We start from the raw sequence: 10,825 nt of genomic DNA on the forward strand, positions 1-10,825 counted from the left end.
TGCAAGAAAGGGAGGTCAGGCTCCAACAGGAGAGCAAGATTCAACATTCCAGGGGTCAAGAAGCCACCTAAAACCATTGCAGCGTGGGGAACCTTGAGCTCCCACTCATCATGGTCAAAGACACAGAATAGCTCAGCTGCCCCTGATGGGCTTTCAGGCTGTTCACCTCAACCCCCTGTGGCATACTAGGGCACGGACTCCAAGGAGTGTGGTATAATTGAATCATTTATTACAGTTCTTTCATGGTTTATATACCCTGTTACATCAGCAGTAAATTCTTTTTAGTAACTTTTCTATATATCTACTTTTTCGTTAAGCATTCACTGTCTAGGAGAAAATTACTCTCAATTAATTTCCCACACACAAGGATACATCTCACCACATCCGCATTTATCTTGCCAAGTTCCCCTTCTATGTTTCTCCCAGGGTCATATAAACTCGGTTCCCTACATCCACTCCTTACAAAAGATGAACTCTCCCTGCTGAGTCTTGGAGGTGATCTTGGAGGGCAGGAGCTGGGAGGTCAGCTGGAGAGATGGCACAGGGATGGCCTGGTACAATTCTACTTTTTTCAGGGCTGCAAAATGTCTCAGATCTGGGCGGGGAAGAGTTTCCTCTTCAGGGGTTCACAGTCACAAACCAAAACCAAACAAACCAACCCCAAAGAACAAAGCTACTGGTGGAGGGGCTCGGAACAGACGGCTCACAGGCCAATATGGTTGGCAAAATGTCCGTTTATTAGAAGAAGAACATTTATTATATACTGCTGCTACACCTGGACGTGTGATTCTTCTTCACACAGCACTGGATATATAAGAGAAACATACTTTGTTGTCCGGTGTTAATTGGAGCATCGCAGGTGTCCATAAGAGATGAAAAAACTTGTTTAGCTTTCTAAGACTCCTCCTTGACCTTGGCAGGGAGCCTTCTTTTCTGAAGTTCTAACTTCAGAGCCTGTAGCCATGTTAGCTACGCTAATGGTAAATCCTTTACACGTGTCATTTCCAAAATGCATGATCACAAAACTTGGCTTTGCTAGTTGTTAAATCCAGGCACCAGATTGTTACCAGGTACGACCCAAAACTGACTCTAGAAACTCAAACGCACACTGGTGTATAGTTTTTAGGAGAGCTTTAAAATAAAAAAAATAATTAGTTTACACACAAATCCTTCTGCAGTCCACACTGTATAACAACTCCAGCTGCTCACTAGGAGAATTACCTAATTTATAACATTGAACCGAATAACCTCACTGCTTATAAATGTATTCACAGGCACAAAAAAAAATAATTGCAAGTAGCGAGACTTACATCGCAAGTAACTCTTTGCTTCAAAAACAAACAAACAAACAAAACCCCAAACCACCAAAACAGAGCAGTTAGATGAACCAAAACATGTCTGGATAAGAACTATTAATCATAAGCTCTTACCTGCAGGAGCTTTAGCTTGTGAACGGTTCCCAGCTCCCACGCTGGGCGGAGTTTGTGATTTTAGCAGACCCTCAGCTGCCCGGCAAGGCTCACGTCCCACCTGAGAATGCTGCTTTCACCTAAAGTTCAGGTCTGGAAGCAATATGTGGCATAGTAGAGGACTGGATAGAAGGACCTACTGCTGCCACTCCCCTTGGAGCAGAAGCCACTGGCTGTGGTGAATTCCCATCTGAAGAAACCTTTGGGGAAAAAAAAAAAAAGATGAAAATGTAAAGAATTTTATGCCACAGTGTCTGTCCAGAGCTTGAAACAGAAGTCACAAAGGACAAAACAAGTAGCAAATGATACCTCAATATTAGAGGCTTTTTTGAGAAAGCTTTAAGCATTATAACTATATAATTAGGGTTTATTATATATTATAATAAAAATTATAAACTTGAGGTAGAAATAGCAAATTAAAAAAAAAATCAACAAAAACCTTAAAAAAAAATCCATGACAACATTAGAAGAGTTCTTGCCTGTAAAGAATAAGTAGGTTAACACTAATGTACCAAGAAAAGGACTTTAATAACACAAGACTTCCACTACATATGGATCAAGACAACAGGTCTAGCATCTGAACAGACTCCCCCTCCCCCACAAGCAAGTTTTTACTTCAGACTGTCCAGGTAACAAAATTTATGTTGTTGTTAGGACATCTCTCACACTTACTGGTACATTCTCTCCCTGGGACAGAGCTGCCTTTCTCTTCTCCAGGTGCTCTGGCAGCTCACTAACACGCTTCTCCAGCACTGCCACCTCCAAGCTGCGCTCCTTCCAATTCTCCCTCGGTGCTGCAGCCTGGCATTCTGCTCCTGCTTCACTTTGTTCCTCACCTGAAAAAATTCACCAAGCAGTGGGGCAGGAGGGGAAAGCAAGGAAAAGAAAAACAAATGAACTTTCAGGAGAGGGGACAGGAACCAGTTACAAAGAGAAAAGCCGTTGAAAAAGTGAAGTTATGTCTTCTCTCCAGTGAAAATATTGGTTAGTCTCCAAATTTGCAGAAAGGAAAGGGATATGCACAGTGTGCTCCTTCCTCCCTTTCCCTCGAACTCGGTACAATCACCCCTCCATCCTCAGCATGCAGGCAGCCACACGGGCCCGGCAGGAATGGGAGCAGTGGTGTTTCTTCCCGACGAGCTCAGAAAAGGACCCAACTGTCTTTAAAGCCCTTAAGAGTTGGGGGTCACAAGCTGGCTTTCCATTACCTGCAGCTCCTTGGACATGCGGTGGGTGGAGCTCAGCTACAGGTGACAGGTTGTCGTGGTAACCACTAATTCGTCAGCCCTTTCTCAGCATCTCTGGCAGCCCAGGCAGTTCCTCTGCTTTCGGCACGTCCAGCGCCAGCTCGCGCCGCTTCGGCTGCAACAGGCTCTTCAGCTGGTCCGCCTCCTCCGCTGCAAAGGACGAGAGAGAGCACAAGAGCTGCCCTGAGGAACAGCCCAGCATGGGCTGCTCTGCTCCCAGGGCAGCGCTGCAGGGCACCCAGAGAGCACCCTGCCGGCCTCCGGAGCAGGGCTGCACAGAGCCAAACCTGCTCCTCTACCCGGCAGGTGCACAAGCAAAGTCACCGGCACCATTCTGGACATTTGGTCTCCTCAGAGCACTGACGGAGAGGGAAAAAGAACATTTGGTTCACTGTCCCAAGTACAGAAACAAACAAAACCACAACACCAGACTGAATTCACCTGCAGAAGCCCAAATTCACCGAATGCCTGCTGAATTCAGCAGGAAGACACTCACTCAACCACAAGGCATCATTTCAAACTCTGCATTTAAGCCCTAAGAAGCCAGTAACAAAACACTAAAGCTGTTTCATTAAACACAGACTCCCGGGGCGGTACCGGGAACGGAGCAGAGCGGAGCGGGGTGGCCGGGCGGGCGGCGAAGCCGCCTGAGCGCCGATCCGCTTCCTGCCTGGGGTCCTCGCTTGTCAGCCGCGCGCCGCGTCCCCAAGCGGGGCTGCCCGTCCGGTGCCTGCCGCCGGCGCCCGGCGCCGCCGAGAGCCCTGCCCTGTCCTGTCCTCACAGCGGGAAGCACCGCAGCGAGACGGCGCTGCGAGCGCGGGGTGGGGGTCCGGGTTGGGATGGAGCTCAGGCAACAGGAAAGACGCCTCTCTGAGGCAGGGGGCCTCGCGCCACCATATTTAGTGTTGTCCTGGCTCATTTCCGGTCCTGGTAGCGCCATCTTCACTTCTGGCTTGGCGGACCATCTTTCTGTACGGCATTGGAGGACTTCTGGTCCGAGGGCCGCCATCTTTCTGTGCGGCCTCGCAGGACCTCAGGTCCGGGGGGCGCCATCTTTGCTGAGGCGTTGAAAATATTCCGGTCGCTCCCACTCCCGGTCCCCAACTTTACCCTTTGAATGTCCCTCACTAATTTCTACGGTTTCACCTCAAAATCTTCATTTTAGTCCCGCCCCCCAACCCCGAGAGAGACGGGAGACCACAAGTCCCGTCGTGCCCCGGGAACCGGCCAGGCCCCAGCGCGGCCGCTCCTTCCCTGCTCGGTGCCGCTGATTCAGCCGCCTCCTGGCGGGCCCCGCCCCCTTGAGCAGGCCTCCGAAGGGCCGCCGCCCCCTCCCCGTTCTCCGCTGCTCTTCCCCTCGCTGCGGGCGGGACCCTCGAGACTCCCAAGAACAGCCGCGGCAGGCACCGCGCGCGTGCAGGGCCCTTCGCTGCAGTGCCGCCCTTAAGTTCAGCAGGGGGCGCTGCAGTGCCATGAGAGTCACTGCGCATGCGTCATTCCCTCTCTTGACCGCCCTTAATTACCACGTGATCGCGGACGTCTCACAAATGACTGCGCATGCGCCGACGCCGCCTGCTTGGGGGACCCTCACCACGTGACCTTCTGGCTTCGCTTTCTTACTGCGGACGCCTCACCTGCTTTTCTGGGGTCCCACCCATTCTGGGGCCCTTCCCTGACGTTTCGCGGCTCCCCCTCCACTTTTTCGTGTCCCTGGGGTTCCCCCACCCACGTTTCGGGGTCCCCTTCTCACATTTTAGGGGTGACCCCCAGTTTACGGTTCGGAGGGTGGGGGGTGGAAGTAAACGGGGTGCCCAAGAAGGTTTTTTTTTTCTCTTTTATTTCACTTTTTATTTTATTTCCTTTTTAGTTTTCTTGCTTTTAATTTTTTTATTTTCTTCTGTATTTTATATTTCCTTTTTTATTTTGTTTATTTTTTATTCTCTTCATTTTTCATTTTCTTTTATTTCTTGTTTGGTTTTTATTTTTTTATTTCTTATTCTTCCAGAGAGGGAAACACTGCAGCTCCTCTGGACCAGAGAAAGGCTCCCCTGCTCTTCCCTTAAACACAACGCCTGGAATTAGTGCCCTGGAAGCCTGGTCCACTCATTCCAGGGACTGAGGCTCACTCAGAAGGGCTTTGCCAGTATCAAATGGAAATTACATTGTGGGCAAACGCGCTTCCGGCAGGACTGCTGGGACACTCCTGGTCAAGGCGACCGGTCTGTGGAAGTCAGACCAGTGACCACCCGGGGGGGATTTTCCGGGGGATACTTCCAGGTTTTATTCTCCAGAAACTCCAGTTCTTTCTGGCACCGCTTGCTTCAGTCTTCCTTTGTTGGAAGAGGTCACTTAGTCTTTCTAGGGGCCAGATTGTCAAAGCCCGGCCAATCCATTCCCTCCACACCCCCCTCACACTCAGGGGCCGAGGGGCAGCGGCCTGCCCTGCCCTGCCCCTTGTAATAGATTAGTAGTTGTCACATAATTTACTCATCAAATCAGTAGTAGTAATAGTTGTAATAGTTGTAGTAATTTACTCTTCTAATAGTATTGCATGTTATATTCATATATATATATTTGTAATCAAGGTTCTGTTAAGGCCGGTGGACTGTAAGTTACAGAATGGGCAATTAATCTGTCAGTACTATAAGCTGATAGTCCTGCAGCTGCAGTTTCTAAGCTGACAAAAAAAGTTGTTATGCCTTACTGAATAAGTCTTTTGTATATTGTCTAAAAGTGTACGCTTAAAGTAACGAAAGAATGGACAAGGATCAAAGGGTCAAGAACGAAGACGATAAAAAGTATCCTAGATGGACATCTGGAAGAGACTCACACAGTAGGCCTCAAGGATGAAAAATTACCTAAAACTATGGAAAGGAAAGTACCTGGCAACTAAAAGCGAGCATGCAAAAGAACCAACCAGAACCAGGTCTGCGAACTCAGATGCAATAGAAGGATAACAAGTGACTATGGGAAGGGAATTGACAATAGTACAAAGAATACTGCTTTTGCCCACTGCTTTGCTGGCCGTGTGTGGAGCAGGGGTCTCCCCAGCAGCCCAGCGTGCTGATTTGCTTATTTGCACTTTATATAAATCTTTAATAAATTTTGCTGCTATATTTTAGGCTGAGTTTCATTTACTTATAACATACCCGCACATATATCTCTGTATCAATCCCCTTGATTTGTACTACCCCAGACATGTCTGAACTTGTCCCCAGTTATTCCCACCAAAAGTTTTCTCCCTTACTCTCCCCTGCTTTCCCGCTCATCCCACACTGATTGGCCAGAAAATGCCGCAGTGCGGAGTGAGCTCCCATTGGCCCCAGATACCTGACTCCTCCCAAGTCCCTCCCTCCTTCTCCCTACTCCCCAATCCTGTGGCACCCTGAGATGTCCGTCCCGTGCTCCGCCCCGGTTATCGGACCTCCCTCACTTGAACCCTACATAAGTCCTCGTTCCTCCTAATAAAGTGGCCGTTGCACCGTTTCCTTCTCTGTTGTCGAAGCCTTCTGTGCAGTGTCGCGTCCCTGTTTCCTTCCTACCGGGCGGTGGCAAGTATCTACTCTGATCTTTGCAGCCACTTCATTATTAAATTAACTTTTCTTGCTATTCATAGCTGGAAAGTCCCATTGATGGGGGTTTTGGTATGGCTTGGAATTGGGGAAGGAAAAAATTAAAGGAAAAACGGAAAGATGGGGTGGGGGGGTGAACTGGGGCTTCCTTCAAGTTGGGAGCGGGACGGCGTGGGGCCGGGGAGCTGTAGGGAGACTCCTCGCCACTGTGCTCAGTGCCTGGCCTCTTCCCCCGCCCACCCCATCGCCCAGGCTGAGAACCGTCGCCGCTGCTGCCTCAGCCTGGGGGCCGCCCCGCCTCATCGGCAACTGTTCTTGCCTCAGCCCTCAGGGGTTTTCCCCTCAGCCCGCACCAGTTTTTCCCTCAGCCCGCAGCCGGTTTTGCCTCAGCCCACAGCCCTTTCTGCCTCATAACTGCCCCCCCCCGCCTCAGCTGCAGCCGGTTTTGTCTCAGCCCAGAGCCATTCTCATCTCAGCCCTTGTGCCGCGCTGCTTCAGCCCGCAGCGGTTTTTGCTTCAGCCTGGGGGTCACCCCATCTCAGCTGAGGCCTCGGTGATGCCGGGAAAAGGCGACGGTAGTGAAACTCAAGAGCCACAGGCGCTATGAAGCCGCTAGTTGTTTCTTACGCTGCCGGACGCGCGGGGGATGACTCCGCCTGACACGCGCGAGCGCTCCCCCCTCACGGCTCCCGTTTTCTCCCAGCAGGTCATCCCTATCCATCGCACGGTTTGACATATTCAGGAACTACCCCAGAGTGGCATGGATTTCTATGGAAATCTCGGGACACGCCTTCTGGCTGTCAAGAGTGCCTTTGGTTTGGGTATGTCCCTTCCAGAGGAAACAGAGCACAGCCACTCTTCCAGCTAGATTCAACACTGTGCTCTCAGACTGAGAGTGGGGAATCCTTGTGCTTGCTTTCATAATTCAAGCCGGTTTTAACGCTATTTCTTTTTTCTGCAGTTGATTTTGGCTTATGTGCTTGGCTTCAGCCCCAGCGAAAGACATGGAGGTCATTTTTTTCAACGCCTTTCTATATGGTATCAGAAATGTTGAGAAGAGAGAGATATGATGCCAAAGTGGACATCTGGGCCCTTGGGATCATGGCACTAGAAATGGTGGATGGTCCTACACGGGTAAGGTGCAAATACTGTCAGAGAGCCCTGCCTTTCTCCCCTGAGCCATATCTTTCTCCCACTCACATCAGCTTGAACTAGTCCCACCAAGGCCCACGTCTAAAAGTGTCCTGGAGCACATCTGCTCACAGGAGAAGGGACATGTGCCAGTGCAGAAATGGGCCGTTTTGGCCTCCAACAATGCTTGAATTCCTCCTGTGCTCTTTGAACTCCCTTGGAGCTGGATCTCCCAATGGCAGGAATTTTTCAGCAGCAGGATTCTCCCGTTGGAGAATTACTGTGAAAAGCATTTCAAGGGGATCTGCAGGCCAGAAGTCTTTTCAGACTTGGACCAGTGCCCACTGCTTACCTGAGCCTTTCAGGGCAGGTCACTGCTTCTAGTACTGCCACAAGTATGTATTAGCCAGTACATTTCTAAAAGTAGGTTCTAGCACAGCTCCTTGTAGTAAGCCAATGTATTTCCAGGTTTGCAGTTGTAGATGCTAATTCCCTATAATGAAATGACCCGCTCTTACACCAAAGGAGTGTGCAATAGGCCAGGAAGGTATACGGGGATAAAACCCCATGACTAACAGCTGAAACCAAGTTAAATGCTGCACAGTTAATTCCTGAGGAAGGCAACAATTATGGAAAATGTCAGTCTTCCAGTCCTTCTGAAAAAGGTCCCTGACTTTTCTTGCAAGACTTCTTTTGGATTGCATTTGCCTTGCAGAAGGCAGCAAAAAGAGTTGAAGGGAATTAGCAGGACTGGTCTGGATGCTGAAAATTCTCTGCTTCCTTAAGCTCAAATGTTGATCAGGGCTCCTGGAGAAGCCCCAGGTCAACTCTCAGAAAGCAAGGACTGGCCTGTGCTGGAGCTTTTCCCCTCGGGGAGGGATGGTTAATGGCTGTCTTGTGTTTCCTTTGTCCCAGCCTAAGGACATGCCACCCCAGCTGGAGCCTCCCAGAGAACTGTCGCCTGTGTTCCGTTCCTTCCTGCAGTCCTGCCTGAACCCGAATGCAAAGCGTCGATGGACGGCCAGGCAGCTGCTGAAGGTAAAGTGGCTGCAGGTGAAACAGCTGTCCAGGGATGGGCTTTGTCATCAGCTAAACAACTAAGTAGCATCCTAGAATAATTTGGCTTGGAAGGGTCCTTTAAGTGGCATCTAGTCCAACCCCCCTGCAACGAGCAGGGCCATCTTCAACTAGACTGGGTTGCTCAGAGCCCTGTCCCACCTGACCAGGGATGGGGTATCCACTTCCTGTGCCAGTGTTTCAGCACCCTCATTCTAAACAATGACTTCCTTAGATGTAACCAGAATCTATCCTCTTGCACTTGAAAACTATGATCCTTTGTCCCACTGCAACCGGGCCCTTTGAAAAAATGTCTCCCCTTGAAGGACTGCAAGGCCACAATAAGCTCTCCCTGGGACCTTGTCTTCTCCAGTGCCATCTGTCTTGGCCTTTCCTTAGAGGAAAGATGGAGGTCTAGATAGTTCCCTACGTCCTCCTGATGTGTATTGCTGGTAACCAGAGGAATCCCTCTGGAGCCTGTGAGAAACTGCATTTGGAAAGTAATGGCTCCTTTTGTTCTTCTTTGGTTTTTTGGTGCAGCATCCGTTTTTAGGAAAATCCAAGAGTCTTGCCGAGATGGCTCCTCTGATTGATGCAGTCAGGAGACCCAGAACAGCGGTCTTTGCAGCCACTTCATTTGTAAATAAACTTTTGTAGGTCAGCCCGTGTGCTCCTATAGTGTGTATATATAGTGTGTATATATAGTGTGTATATATAGTGTGTATATATAGTGTGTGTATATATAGTGTGTGTATATATAGTGTGTGTATATATAGTGTGTGTATATATAGTGTGTGTATATATAGTGTGTGTATATCTACTCTTATCTTTGCAGCCACTTCATTTGTAAATAAACTTTTGTAGGTCAGCCCGTGTGCTCCTATAGTGTGTATATATAGTGTGTATATATAGTGTGTATATATAGTGTGTGTGTATATAGTGTGTGTGTGTATATAGTGTGTGTGTGTATATAGTGTGTGTGTATATAGTGTGTGTGTGTGTATATAGTGTGTGTGTGTATATAGTGTGTGTGTGTGTATATAGTGTGTGTGTGTGTATATAGTGTGTGTGTGTATATAGTGTGTGTGTGTATATAGTGTGTGTGTGTATATAGTGTGTGTGTATATAGTGTGTATATAGAATGTAGCGTTTGTGTGGGAACAGGAAAAAATTAAAGGAAAAACGGAAAGCTGTGTGTGTGGGAGGGAACTGGGGCTTCCTTCAAGTTGGGAGCGGGACGGCGTGGGGCCGGGGAGCTGTAGGGAGACTCCTCGCCACTGTGCTCAGTGCCTGGCCTCTTCCCCCGCCCACCCCATCGCCCAGGCTGAGAACCGTCGCCGCTGCTGCCTCAGCCTGGGGGCCGCCCCGCCTCATCGGCAACTGTTCTTGCCTCAGCCCTCAGGGGTTTTCCTCTCAGCCCGCACCAGTTTTTCCCTCAACCCTCAGCCATTTTTCCTTCAGATCACAGTCGGTTTTGCCTCAGCCCGGACCAATTTTTCCCTCAACTCGCAGCCGGTTTTGCCTCAGCCCACAGCCCTTTCTGCCTCATAACTGCCCCCCCCCCCCCGCCTCAGCTGCAGCCGGTTTTGTCTCAGCCCAGAGCCATTCTCATCTCAGCCCTTGTGCCCCGCTGCTTCAGCCCGCAGCGGTTTTTGCTTCAGCCTGGGGATCACCCCATCTCAGCTGAGGCCTCGGTGATGCCGGGAAAAGGCCACGGTAGTAAAACTCAAGAGCCACAGGCGCTATGAAGCCGCTAGTTGTTTATTACGCTGCCGGACGCGCGGGGGATGACTCCGCCTGACACGCGCGAGCGCTCCCCCCTCACGGCTCCCGTTTTCTCCCAGCAGGTCATCCCTATCCATCGCACGGTTTTACATATTCAGGAACTACCCCAGAGTGGTATGGATTTCTATGGAAATTTCGGGACACGCCTTCTGGCGCCTGCCCACTTCTCTCGGGTGGTCGCAGGGGATGAAGGCTTCGAGTCTGCCTCTCACCGAACGGTTCCCCTCGCTCTCGGAGCATGCACAGTCTCTCAGCACCTTCCCCTCAGCAGGCAGCAAAGAGAGAGACCCCCTCACACACACCCGCTGCTCCGTCGCCCTGATATTCCACTGTAGCAGACAGAAAGGCTAGTCAGGGCCCCAGAAAATCTTACACGCACACAGAAGTTGGATAGGAGAAGGATTTAAGAGCTCCATGTCCACTGAGGCTTCTGACCCTGTAGGTTTCCCACAAGCCTAAGGGAATTTGGTTTTTGCAGGTGCACCAGGAGCTCAGTGCTGGGCAGAGAACTTTCTTGGGAGAAAGTCTGACTTGAGTGGCTATGGGAGAAGTGGCCAAAGGGGGG

The 10,825-nt window shown here is 50.1% G+C and overlaps 1 long non-coding RNA gene across 5 annotated transcripts; it reads right to left on the minus strand.

Annotated features, from left to right (window-relative positions):
* Positions 1–294: 294 nt before the first annotated feature.
* On the minus strand, positions 295–3,328 carry LOC135421588 (uncharacterized). 5 transcript variants are annotated; one of them, XR_010434099.1, is made up of 5 exons: positions 3,314–3,328; positions 2,678–2,866; positions 2,142–2,305; positions 1,431–1,669; positions 717–1,131 (listed from the first exon to the last, which is right to left on the minus strand). It is a non-coding gene; the product is annotated as an uncharacterized LOC135421588 (long non-coding RNA). The 5 variants fall into 5 exon arrangements; XR_010434098.1 differs by lacking the exon at positions 3,314–3,328 and adding an exon at positions 3,213–3,307; XR_010434097.1 differs by lacking the exon at positions 3,314–3,328 and adding an exon at positions 3,158–3,307.
* Between the last annotated feature and the right edge of the window lie 7,497 nt (positions 3,329–10,825).

Source organism: Pseudopipra pipra, chromosome 13, assembly GCF_036250125.1.
Source record: "Pseudopipra pipra isolate bDixPip1 chromosome 13, bDixPip1.hap1, whole genome shotgun sequence".
Classification (NCBI taxonomy): Eukaryota; Metazoa; Chordata; class Aves; order Passeriformes; family Pipridae; genus Pseudopipra; species Pseudopipra pipra.